Raw genomic sequence first — 14,528 nt, forward strand, 5'->3', positions numbered from 1 at the left:
TCTGGAGCCCAAAAAGCATTTGGGAGAAATCTTGATGGAGTTTGATGAGCAACCATACCCAGGGGAATTCTCCATTTAGAAGCAAGAGAATAAAGGAAGAGTTGGAATAGTTGCTGCTAATTGGGAACCAACCAGCCCCTGGAAAAACTGGTAGTATACTAGCAACTACCCGAGCATGGGAGAGTCAAAATTTGAGTCCCTTGCCAAAGTTTAGAATAACAATAATGACAGCAACCAATGCAGACCGAGGTTTTACAGTGGATGGGGTAAACAAACACTTCATACATACTTGTATAGATATGTGTGTATATGTACATATGCATATGTATATGTGTGAATATGTATATAAGTGTAAAATCATTTCTATACATTTATATTCATATACAGTCATAAAGTCCTCTTAACAACTTATTAAGTAATTTTAAAATATTACTCTCATTTTACAGATAAGGAAACTGAACATAGAAGTTATGTAATTTGCCCATATCAGAAAGCAACAGAAGCAAGATTCAAACTGAGTCATGCTGCAAAGTCCATGTTCCTAACCACTTACACACATCATCACTTGACATGGAAAGATCATGGGCTTTCATGTTCGGCACTAAGGAACTGATTTCTCACTTACGTCAAGGTCCAAGGTGACCCTATTGTGTATGCACAATGGAACATTAGTCAGCCATAAAAAAGAATGAAACCTTGCCATTTGCAATAACACTGATGGATCTAGAAAGTATTATGCTAAGTGAGATAAATAGAGAAAGACAAATACCATACCATTCCATTCATATGTAAAATTTAAAAACAAAACAAATGAACAAAAGATAAAAGAGACAAATCAAAAACAGACTTTTAACTATAGAGACAAACTGATGGTTACCTACGGGCAGTAGGTGGAGGGAGGATAAATAGGTGAAGGGTATTAGAAGTACCTTTATCATGAGATAAGCTGTGAGTAGTGTATAGAACTGTTGAATAACTATATACCTAAAACTAATATATCACTGAATGTTAACGAAACTGGAATTAAAATAAATAGAATAAGATAAAATTTAAAAATGTGACCCTGAGTAAGTGACTTAACTTTATTCCTTGCCTATAAAATAGATAAAATTCTGAACTAGCAGACTGTCATAAAGAAGGTACTTAAGACTTAGTAGACACTCAATAAACAGTTTCTTAAGGTACATCTTCATTAAATTCACTAACCATTTCTGGCTATGATCCATTATTGAAATGGCAGCTATCAACTGGAGACTATTTCCCTGGCTAATAATCTGAGAGGCACAAGCAGAGTGGGATGATTGCACACTATAAAGGAAAGAATCATAAGCATTTACACACACAAATAAACAGACTGGATTTTTGTGGAACTCAGAAGACAGAAAACACCTGCCTTCTACATTCAAATCCTATCACTTATCAGGTGCCTAGCATCATCATTTTGTAACAAATTCACCTCATTGTTTCAGGCTATTTGAACCTCTCCATTAACTGGACTGGAATAATTCCGAAATGATTCACTTAGGTTGTATTTTTCTATGATTATTAAGATGATATTTCCCCCCTTTTCCCCAATAATTTTACCATTTTTCAAACATGGCTAATGACTCTGCTTTTCCTCCAATCCTTTGGCCATATGCCTTATCATGAAACAACTTGGAAAGGATGTGTGATTATGAGTGATTTTTTTTTATCTTCCCAAGCAGGAACCATGAAGTACTATTGTACTTTCTCATCCATTCCCCTATTATTTGGCTTCTTTCCACTTTTCTGGGGAAGAGAAGGTATTTCAAAAGTAGAGAAGATTAGTTAATTATTTTCAGATGCCTTCTCACCTTGTTCCATTAGACTCAAATCTCAATGGACTCATTTAAAATAACTCTCTGATCATTGGGTATTATTGACGAATTGCCACTGTAGTATATTCTGACATGTATTTTTGAGTTCCAAATAAAACAAAAAGTTTCACAGGGTGTAAGTAGCCCCTAGTATATGCCCTGCCTCCCTAGTTTTATTTATTCCACATCTCCTGGTAAAATGTCCATTGACAAAAAGAAAGTAAAATGATTATCTGTTTATTAAGCTATTTTGGTAGAAAGAAACAGAGACTCATTAAAGTCACTTGAAGAAAAGGGAGATTGAATATTTACTAGACTTACTGTAGTGACGATTTCACAATATATATAAATATCAAATGATTACATTGCACATCTGAAACTAATATAATGTTAAATGTCAGTTATTCTTCAATTTAAAAATCCTTGCTGTTTGAAAAAAAAAAAAGGAAAGAAAGAGGTAGAGCGGATAATCACAGAGTCACTATAAAATGTACAGAAATGTGTTTAATTCCATTTTCTCTCCAAACGTACAGAAGAGACATTTCCTCTTCTCTCTGGCCACCTCTGAGTGACCTTGTCCTCCTGGAAAAAGTATCTCCTATCTGAGAAGTCCTCACCTTTGATAGCAATGAATGAGGCAGGGGACACATGCATAGCCAGCCTGATGAATCTGACTCACCCTGGCAACCACCAAGGAGAAGTCTTCCCTGCCAGGTCCAGGATGACAGGTAGGTGTCCCATCTGGATGCCTGGGGAGATGGTGATGTCACAGACACAGAAAGAGCAGATCTGGAGAGGAAGAGGATGAGTTCACACTTGGAAATGTCAACTCTGGGGCACCTATGAAACATTCAAGAGTACATCTGGATTTGATTCTCACACGAGAGGTCCGAGCTGCAGAGACAGTGCTGGAAGTTGATTGGAATGAGGTCTGTGTTAGTTTGGCCGTTGTGTGCTGCATGATGCCCCACATCAGGCCAACCAATGAGGGTGTGAGATGTGAGGTTGCCCTTCTGACGGTAAGCTCTATGTACCCCTCCCCTTGCTTTCTGTTCCACTTTCCTCGCTTGCAGACTTCCTGTGCCTGCCTGTCTCTCCTTCTCCTTTATCTTAATTAACACTATACTCAGGAAAGGATCCATTAACATTGCTTTCCCCAGGGGGATTGACTCTTAAGCAGCAACTCCCCATGGGCAATGATGAGGATGATGAACATAATCATGAGCATAAGAGGATTACTTACGGATACATTTTGTGTTTGTCCAGGCTGGGTTTTTCCTTGCATCTTTTTAAGTCTATCGAGGCTGTTCTCTTTACATCACTGAAGATATGCACTGAAAAGACCCAACCTTACGTACGACTTCTATTTCTGGATCTTTCAAAAGCAGGAGCTCTTAGAGTATAGCTGCAAGAGAAATACAGGTGCCTGGCTAAATGGGAATTGCAGATAAGTAAGTTTTTTTAAGTGTAAATATATCTCCAGTATTGCAAGGGACATTCTTATGCTAAAAAGTTATCATTGTTTAGCTGAAATCCAAATTTAACTGGGTGATTTCTTCTGGTTTTTTTTTGTTTGTTTTTTTGTTTTTTTGTTTTGCTAAATCTGACAATCCTACTGTAGGGTAAAGGGAGAGAGCCTTTGCAAACACGACAGGAGGATAAAGAAGGAAGAAGAAAACAGCAGGAGGGAGAGAAATCCCAACAATAGGGCAGCTTCTGAGAAGCCCTCAAAGAAATGGGTCTGTGTCTACCCCTCACACAAGTGAGAGGTACAAGACCTCAGTGGAGAGGCGCTATTACCCTGCAGGAGTCTGAGCCTTTGGTCTTAGGGCATGCTCCAAGGTCCCCATGACTAACATCAAGTAGCCATTTCTGTTTAGAGAATTATTTTCTCGATTAGGCCCCAAAGACTGATATAATGGTGGTCTAATAATCCTGAGAGTAGATTTCCTGCCAACCAGGATACAGAGGGCTTCAGACTACATTTAATTCTATCTAAAGGAAATGATGTGACATTTCTAACATCCTGTTTTGTGAAGAAAACTTCATAACTGCAAAATAATCATCATTACTGCTAAACACTGGATATTTTTTATGTGACACACATCATGTTAAGTGTTTTATTTTCATTATTTTGGTTTTTGTATTACAACATTATTATAGAGCAAAAGAAGGGGTCCTTTGTTCATGGGGTGTCAGGCTTTGAAGAGTCTGAGAAGATTCTAGAAGAGTAACAGAGGACATAAAGCAATGCCTACTTTACTTATTGAAAGTAGGCTCTGACCCCAAAACCTAATTCTGATATAAAGGAAAAATTAAGGGCGCTTGGGTGGCTCAGTCAGTTAAACACCCAACTCTTGATTTTGTCTCAGGTCATGATCTCATGGCTGTGAGATCAAGCCCCAAATTGGGCTCCATGCTCAGTGTGGTGACTGCTTGAGACTCTCTCTTTCCCTCTCTCTCTCCGTCCCTTCCCTTCCTCCCTCCCTCCCTCTCTCTCTCAAAATAAATAAATTTAAAAAAGATAAATAAAGGAAAAATTAGCTCAGAAAGATGCTACACTCATTAGACAAAATCTATGTTTCAGGAGATAGCCCTCTGCCAGCGTGCCTTGCTGCTTCATTTAAAAGGCAAAAAGGGTTGGCCCTGATATAAATGCTAAACTTCCTTGCCTCAGACATAATTTTTAGGCCTAGCTCAGAACCTGCAGCCTTTCCCCTGGCACAGGCTAAATTCTTCCAAGTTCTGTAACTCCAAAACTACCACCTGTATCTTTGTGCCAAGGTTTCAGTGAAAGCATTATATCCTGCAATTACTATTCACTTGAAAGAGGGAAATTTTTCTTTCCAATGGACACAGTATCATTTCCCTAGACAGACAGAATTTGTTCATCTAGTACAGGCATTCCTGGTTTTATTTTACTTCAATTTCAGCACTTCACAGATACTGCATTTTTTATGAATTGAAGGTTCATGGCAAACACTGCATGGAACAAGTCTATCGGCACCATTTTTCCAACAGCATTGGTTTGCTTCATGTCTCTGGGTCACATTTTGGTAATTCTTATAATATTTTCAAATTTGTTTATTATTATTATATTTGTTATGGTGATCTGTGATCAGTGATCTTTAATGTTACTATTGTAATTGTTTTGGGTGCCATACCCATGTAAGAGAGCAAACTTGATATAGTCCTCAATAGTCTATTGGAAGAAGATGCCATCTGGGATTTTTATAGCTAGAGAGGAGAAGTCAATGCCTGGCTTCAAAGCTGCCAAAAATAGGCTGAAGCTTTTGGAACAGGAATTCCAAAGAATTCCAAGAATTCTTGTTGGAGGATAATGCAGCTAGATCCTGGAAGTTGAAACCAATGTTCATTTATTCCTCCAAAAAACCTAGGACCCTTAAGAATTATGCTAAATCTACTCTGCCTATCCATAAATAAAACCACAAAGCCAGGGTGATAACACATCTGTTTATAACATGGTTTTCCGAATATTTTAAGCCCAATGTTGGAAACTACTTCTCAGAAAAAGATTCCTTTCAAAATATTACTGCTCTTCAGCAATGCACTTGGTCACCCAAGAACTCTAATAGAGATAGACAATGATATTCTTGTCATTTTCAGGCCTGCTAACACAACATCCATTCTGCAGCTCATGAGTCAGGAGTAATTTTGATTTCCAGGTTTTATTATTTAAGAAATGCATTTTGTAAGGCTATAGCTGGTACACATGGCGATTCCTCTGATGGATGCAGGCAAATTAAATGGAAAACTTTTAGGAAAGGATTTACCATTCTAAGTGCCATTCAGAACATTTGTGATCCATTGGAGGAAGTCAAAATATCAACATTAATAAGAGTTTAGAAGAAACTGATTCCAACCAAACTTTGAGAGATACAAGACTTCACTGGAGGAAGTAACTGCAGATATGGTGGAAACAGCAAGAAAACTAGAATCAAAGTGGAACCTGGGGATGCTTAGATGGCTCAGTCAGTTGAGTGTATAACTCTTAATTTCAGCTCAGGTCAAAATCCCATGGAGCCTGCCTAGGATACTCTTCTCTCTCTCTCTCTCTGTCTCTCTCAAAAATAAAAATTTTTTAAAAAGTGGAGCCTGAAGATGGAACTGAATTGCTTCAATTTCATGATAAAACCTAAATGGATGAGGAGTTGTTTCTTAGGGATAAGCAAAGAGAGTAGTTTCTTAAAACAGAACCTACGCTTGGCCTACGCTTGGACTCTGGAGATGGTTGAAATGACAACAAAGGATTTAGAATATTACATAAACTCATTTGATAAAGCAAACTCAGGTTTTGAGAGGATTCCCTCCAATTTTGAAAAAAAAGCTCTACTCTGGGTAAAATGCTATCAAATAGCATCACATGCTGTACAGAAAACATTCATGAAAGGAAAACTCCATCAATGTGGCAAACTTCATTGTTGTCTTCTTTTAAGAAATTGCCACAGTCTCCCCAGCCTTCAGCAACCACCACCCTGATCAGGCAGCAGCTATTGACATCAAGACAAGACCCTCCACCATCGTAAAGGTTAAGCTTCACTGAAAGCTCAGATGATGATCAGCATTATTTAGCAATAAAGTATTTTATATAAACTATGTGCATTGTATTTTTAGACATAATGCTACTGTACACTTATAAGACTATGGTATAGTGCAGACATAACTTTATATGCACCAGGAAACCAAAAAAAACTTTTTTCGTTTGAGTCACTTTATTGTGATAATGTATTAATTGTGGTGGTCTCTACCGAACCCACAGTCTGCAAGGCATGTCTAGCTCAGTGTTCCTTCTCCAATAATAAGAAGCAAACAGGTTTTGAACTAACTTGGAAGCATTTTGTGCCCCCTACAAATGATTTTTCTTTCATACTGAAAAATAAATCACAGTCATCCAATAGTTTAACACCTGACTTTGCAATCTCAAGTCATCTTCAACACGTCAAAAAAATGGAAATCATCATCATCACCATTTTGCTCAACAATGACTAGCATAATAGTGTTTGTCCATAATTACAAAGGTTTATAGAAGGAGACAGGTCCTAAAATTGCTTGACTTTTGATCAAACTTCGCAGCTATGTTTTGAAGAGGTTTTACCACTTAACCTTACAGATGAACTCCCTACCAAAAATTATTGGAAAAGAGTGTTTTTTAAAAAAGAGATTTGTGTTATGGGATTTATTGCCAATTCCATGGTCTCTGGTACAGACACCTAATATTACAAATAATACAATTAGAGATTAGTCTTAAATATCTTGATATTGAATGCAAGGAGTTAGTGACATTAATATAAGCACCTTGCACTGGAGGAGCTCCCCACCATCCACAATGAAGGCAGAAATAATAGTTTCTTTTTGAAGGAACTGGGAAGCATATACATGAATATATAATTCCTAATCGCATGCAGACCCTGCAACTTTGACCTCCTCAGCATTTATACTTCTGTATAAACTGCAATAGGTTAAAGGCAATTTTTCCTTTGGTAGAAACAATAAAAATCCAGACCTTTCTCCACCTGGATGTCTCACATTCTTCAAGGTCAAAAAACTTCATTTCTCTCTGCCTTTTAAAAATGTATTTGTTCTGAGCTAGGATTACCCATTGGAGATTGGAGTTGTAAATATGAAAAAAGGAAAGACTAGAATGTACCATTATCAGTATGAACTCATGGTTTTTTTTAAATAGAGACAAATAAAGAAACATATACATAATATACATAATATATAATATGTAAATATATATTACACACAAATACATACACATATAAGTACAAATACACACACACACACACAATTTCCTAGCTCTGTCTAGCAAAAGAATTAGAAATAATAACACTCCAATAGTAATGAGTACACCCAAATTTTAGTACTAGGAATGCATGCTCTCTGGACAAAAGGCAGATTCTAGGGCTGGGACAAAGGAAGTACAAAATGATCTCTGTTGTACTATATTGCTCTAGAAGTCAGAAAGTATCCAAAGAATGGCAGAGACTATCAAAAACATACAGAAAACAATTTGAAGGGATTCTCAGAGGGAAAATCAGGGACAATTTGAGCATCAGAATAAATGACATAGTGGATTATAATATTTTTAAGAAGAAATCCATGAGTCTGACTTCAGCTCAGGTCATCATGACCTTGCAGTTCATGGGTCTGAACCCTCTGTCAGGCTTTGTGCTGACGGCTTAGAGCTTGGAGCCTGCTTCAGATTCTGTCTCTCTGTCTCTCTGTCTCTCTCTTCCCCTCCCCTGCTCATGCTCTCTTGCCCTCTTTCTCTCAAAAAATAGACACTTAAACATTTTTAAAAATTGTGGGGGGGGGCAACTGGTTGGCTCAGTTGTTAAGTGTCTGACTTCGGTTCAGGTCACGATCTCATGGTTCATGAGTTCAAGCCCTGCATTGGGCTCTGTGCTGACAGCTCGGAGCCTGGAGCTTGCTTCATATTCTGTCTCTCTCTCTGCCCCTCCCCTGTTCGTGCTCTCAATCCCTCTCTGTCTTTCTCTGCCTCAAAAATAAATATTTAAAAAATTAAAAAAAAAATTCCATGAGCCCATACTGACATAAATAAATACATAGATGGAGAGACCAGAAAAGCTCTTCCTAACAGTAATATAGATACAGTAATATAAATAGAGAAGCAATTATGAGTTAAAAAATAAAAAATGGGGAAACAAAAGCTAATGTAACCTCTTGGGACTTCATCAAAATAAAAAGCTTCTGCACAGTGGAGGAAACAATCCACAAAGCTAAAAGTCAAGCTACAGAATTGGAGAAGATATTTGCAAATGACATATCTGATAAGGGGCTAGTATCCAAAATCTATAAAGAACTAATCAAACTCAACACCCCCAAAAAACAAATAATCCAGGTTAAAAAAAACAGACAGAAGACATGAATAGACATTTTTCCAAAGAAGGCATATAATATATTTTAATAGATGCTTTTTCAAGAAGTGTCTTCCTAGCCCTTCCAAGAAAACATCCAGATGGCCAACAGATACCTGAAAAGATGCTCAACATCACTCCTCATCAGGAAAATACAAATCAAAACTACAATGAGATATCACCTCACACCTGTCAGAATGGCTAAAATTAACAACGCAGGAAACAACAAGGATGCAAAGAAAGAGGAACCCTCTTGCACTGTTGATGGGATTGCAGCTATTCTGGAAAACAATATAGAGGTTCCTTAAAAAAATAAAACACCCTACAGTTCAGCAATTGTACTACTAGGTATTTACCCAAAGATTATAAAAATACTAATTCAAAGGGATATATACACCCCAATAAGTTTATAGGAGCATTATCAACAATAGCCAAATTATGGAAAGAGCCCAAACGTCCATGAACTAATGAATGTATGTATACATATGTATGTATGTGTGTATATATATAATGGAATATATATGTGTGTATGTGTGTGTGTGTGTGTGGTGTATATACATATATATGTGTGTGTGTATATATATATATAATGGAATATTTCTCAGCCATCAAAAGAATGGAATCTTGTCATTGCAATGACATGGATGAAGCTAGAGAATACTACGCTAAATGAAATAAGTCAGTCAGAGAAATAAAAATATCATATGATTTCACTCATATGTAGAATTTAAGAAACAAAACAAATGAGGGGTGCCTGGGTGGTTCAGTTGTTTAAGTGTCTGACTCTTGATTTCGGCTCACGTCATGATCTCACAGCTTGCGGGTTCAAGCCCCACATCAAACTCCATGCTGGGTGTGGAGCCTGCTTAAGATTCTCTCTCTCTCTCTCTCTCTCTCTCTCTCTCTCTCTCTCAAAAACAAACAAAAAAGAAACAACACAAATGAACATAGCAGGGAAAGAAAGAAAATCCAATCAAGAAACAGATTCTTAGCTATAGAAAAGAAACTGATGATTACCAGAGGGGAAGTGGTGGTGGTGGTGGTGGTGGGAAATGGGGTAAAGAGATGACAGGGATTAAGGCATGCACTTGCTGTGATGAGCGCCAGGTATTGTATGTAAGTGATGAATCACTGAAATCTACACCTGAAACCAATATTGCAGTGTATGTTAACTTGCTGGATTTAGATAAAAACTTGAGGGAAAAACCACAAATTTTTGAAATTAAAAAAAAATTAGCAATGGATGCTCAAACTAGCAAATAAAAGTTTGATAAGGAACATGATAGTTACGTAGCCTCACAAAGTGTCACCACAAAAACCTTGATGATGAAAAAGGGGAAAATTAATGTTATAGTGAAGAAATCTAGTGATCATCCTAAGTTATCAATGTCAATATCACTGATCTTGGGACAAACCTACATTAAGTGTCTTATCCTATGATGCACCGAGGAGGATACAACCTAACTTCTTTCTTTTCAAAAATGTATAATCTGAATCTAATAATAAAAAAACATTAGCTCAGCACAGGTTGGAAGACATTCCACAAAATAAATGGCTCCTACCTTTCAAAAAAACTAGGATATGAAAGACAAAGAAGGGTTTAAGGACTATTTAAAATGAGAGAACAATTACAAAGACAACTAAATGCAATGTATGAATCTGGGTTGGATTCTGCACTGAGAGAGACAACTAACAAAATCTGATTATGTACGTGGATTAAATAATAGTATTGTATCAACATTAAATATCTAAAGTTTAATTATTTTGCTGTGATCACGTAAGAGCACATCTTTCTTCATGGGAAATATACACAAAAGTTTAAGAGTAAAGGAGCTAATAGTCTCCAACTTACTCTCAAATGGTCCAGAAAAAAATTACCTGTGTGTGTGTACGAGAGAGAGAACAAGAGCAAATGGGGAAGATGTAAGCAAGAGTGAATATGGATGAGTATAAGGTGGTATCTCATACTACTCTTGTAACTCTTCTATACATTTAAAATGATATCAAAATAAAAAGTTACAAAAATTTCCCCATTTTCCAAGGCCCAAATGAACCCTATATCTTCCATGAAGCCTTCTCTTCCTACTACAGAATTAAATCATAAATCATAGAATTTTATTGCTGGAAAGGTCTAAATACTTTCTCCAGAGAAATCCTGTAGCATTGTGAGTTTGTATTATTCATAAGCTATTAATTAATCAAAAGGCTTCTGAGGAAGTCACTTCTCTTGTCTTCATCTATTACCAAAATCTTCTGCTACCATTTATCTCTCCAATTATATTGTAAGCTTCTTGAGACTTGAAAGTGTGTCTTACAAGTTCTTTAACCTTCTGACCTCTTGTTCACATTCCCCACCCTTTCTCCTAGCTCAACCTTTCTCCACCCTACCCCCATGGCTCACAGCCTTGTTGTCAACAGTGGAAAACAACACTAGTGTGCTCCTTTTATTAGTCCTTAACCCATTATGGTTCAGCTTTAGATGCCAGCCCTTTATGACATCCTAGACTGGCTTAAATTATCTTTGTACATATTCTTGGAAGTACCCCATTCTTACGCCTCTGTAGCACTTATCATACTAAACTGAAATTGGCTACTTTCTTGTTTATCTCCCTAACTGTATCCCAAACTCCTTGAGGGTGAGACTTGGGTGAGAGGTATAGAGACTCATTAAATATTTATTGAATAACTACATGAGTAATAATGGCTTAATTTCTGGAAATCAACACTTGGGACTGGTGTCTATACCATTTTCAGATAACCTATTTCAGAATCACTTGGGGTGCATGTAAGCTACGTCAATTTCCAGGACTCACCTAGAATGTAATCCATCTTTGAGGAAATAGGGGATGAACAACAAATTTGTAAATTTATCAGGCAATTGCAATGCATATTAACATTAAGAGGCCATAGATGGAGCAGAATGAAGTCATTTTCTATTATTCCTGCCCTGCATCTCTCCCTTTTCCATAGTCATCCCTAGTGTAAAACTCTCCAGAAAAAATCTTGCTGTGATCCTGGAATTTTTACTCAATTTACACTCTCCCTATTGAAGTATGGCCTTTGAGGATCTGGCCTCCTGGACTGTTTCTCAGTAGCCCAACTTTAAAGAATTTTGCAAGCCCCTCATGTCCATCAAAAATATAAGGCTAGTTGGTGCTAAAGAAGCCAATTTCCTTACTATATCTGGCAAGGAATGCCAAGGAAATACATTTGAATATAATCAAAATTTTACATGGAAAATAACAAAACGACAGCATGTAGGATAAAATACCAAAAAAAAAAAAACCCCACAAACACAAACAAAAACAAAAGCAAAACAAAAAACGACTTGTTTTCCAGCTCTAGTCCTACCAAAAAAGAAGGGTTTTCATCTAGAAAAACAATGACTCTGGATCAAATCAACTGTTACATACAATTACATATCCCTTAAAGTACTAGCAGTGCCCTCAAAGTTTTAAAAAGTTGGGGAGAGGACACTTATGGTTGGATGAAGTTTTATTGAAGGTCCTAATGGTGATATATTTAGTCTATGCATCTCTGTTGTGCATTAATACAGCCTATTTATAAGCCACTAATCACCTCTTTGCTTTGTGATTCTAGATGAATAGTAAAAATAAGATATTCATTTCCTTCCTATCTCTTAAATGCCATGCTTTTATCATGATCTTTATTTTATGGTTCATGAAATGAAAAGACAGTCAAAAAAATCAATGGACAGCATCTTGAACACTGTGACATAAATTATTCTGAGTTAATAATTTACTAGTTTAGAGAGCCAAGGGAGATAAAGCAAGATCCCAATGTAAGTGAAAAAACTGTGTGCATATTTAAATAATTCATACTTTAATTAAAATTGCCTATGTAACACTAGGATAGTCCAAAATCATTTTGACCAACACCTACATTCATCAGTTTAAAAGAGAAAAATAAAAGTCACCCTAAATAACTTTGCATGGTTTTTGAAGGTCTCCAAACTGCAAAAACATAGGTCACATGCTTTTACCCCGTGCTCTGTGCTAGAATTAGCTCATGGTGTCAAGAGAGGGAAGTACACCCTAAACAGCAGGTAGTCAGTGGGTTTTGTTGCATGAAGCATAATGAGGATTTCAGATGTAACACACTAATACTTGTTTTATTACCGTAGTCAATTGTCTGTGCATCTTAGGATTCATGTTGTGTACATTGGCTAAGTCATGTTTCTTTCATTAGCTGAAGCAATTAATGTACATTCAGCCTTTTAAGTGCTACCTCTTTATGCTTTCTCCTTGTGTAATTCAGTTTACAATGATTAAAATAATTTTTCAATGACGATGTCACAGCTTAATGAAAAAATATACAGCACTAATGTAAGAAGGATTTGTAAACATTTTTAGGAGGATATTGTCTGTTGTTACACAACCCTGTAGCAGATGGCTATAAAAGGCAGCTCAAACTCAAGAACGAGCTGAGAGACAGACCTCAGGGGATTGGGATAAATAGGTGAAAGAAGAAGAGATTTTATTGTTCTGAAAGAAAATTTAATGCCATGTCAGAAATAGCTTTTGGTCCCTCTTTTGGTTTGTATGGTTAAGGACTAAATATGGGCTCATGTTGACAATGAATGCCTTAGTCTTGTTCAATCATTTAACTATTTGGCACTTACCTTATGCCAAGCCTCTGGCTAAATCTTTGACATATACAGCTTCTCATTCAATCATAGAAACTGTGAGAAACTGAGACACAGAAGGATGAAATAACTTTCCCTAGTCTCACTGTGAGTTAGCACTAGAGCTGGGATCCATCCTGCACCCCATCACCCAATTCCCTTTTACCACCGAGCAGAGTGGTGGTAAAGGAGCCAAGCTGCGTGGGGTTATGTCTATGCTTTGCTGTATAGTAGCAGTAAGACTGGAGCAAGATGCTTGGCTTTTCTGAGACTCACTCAGCTCACTGTCTTTAAAAATGGAGATAGTAATAGAAACCCAGATCACAGCAGTATTGTGAAGAGCCAGTAAGTGAATATGTGCCACATGCTCAGAAGTACGACTTGGCACACACATAGGAAGTGTTCACTCAATATCTCCTCTTAGAATTATTACTATTTCTATGCTATACTGTCCACCCTGTGATGTCTGCTATTCTATTTCAGGCCTAATTGTTTCTTTGTTTTAAGCAAAATGCTATGTTATTACGATGCGTATTAGTAAATGAGTATGTGTGTAAAGGGTCTTAGAGAGGATTATGACATGCTTGTCACATGTTATAATCAGAATCCAGAGTTCATCAATGTTCTAAATATCTTTCCTAATTTAATAAGTGGTTATCCTTTTAATGTACATGGGTAATAATTTTACTAGATATGTTTTTAAATTATTTTTCACTTCTTCAAGGATGATGTGATAATTCAGTCTTTAGCAACTAGATATAGGTGATTAGACAAAGTAGTTCAGATATTGAGAACATCATATACTGTTTTGTTTAGATTCCTGGTCAGCAATGAACAGAATAAAAGCCATTCCTGATTTATGCTACCTTACTACATTCTTTATTCAGGCTGGCTGCTTCCTGAAAGCAAGCTCTCATACTTCCCTCTGCCTATATAACGCTTCCCCTGATTCTATATTTGTCATACTTCTGCTCTCCCTTAGACACTGAAGTTAAATGTTACCTCCTCCAGGAAGTCTTCCAGGAAGCTTTCTAGACCTGCTCTTCCTTCCCAGATAAAATTACCACTCCATCACCTGAATGCCTGGGACAGAAAACACCCATTTTCTTCCAATAACTATTGTATGTTTCTACTTGCTTAGGA

The sequence above is a fragment of the Hyaena hyaena genome, unplaced genomic scaffold (genome assembly GCF_003009895.1).
Source record: "Hyaena hyaena isolate Hyena2069 unplaced genomic scaffold, ASM300989v1 scaffold_371, whole genome shotgun sequence".
NCBI lineage: Eukaryota > Metazoa > Chordata > Mammalia > Carnivora > Hyaenidae > Hyaena > Hyaena hyaena.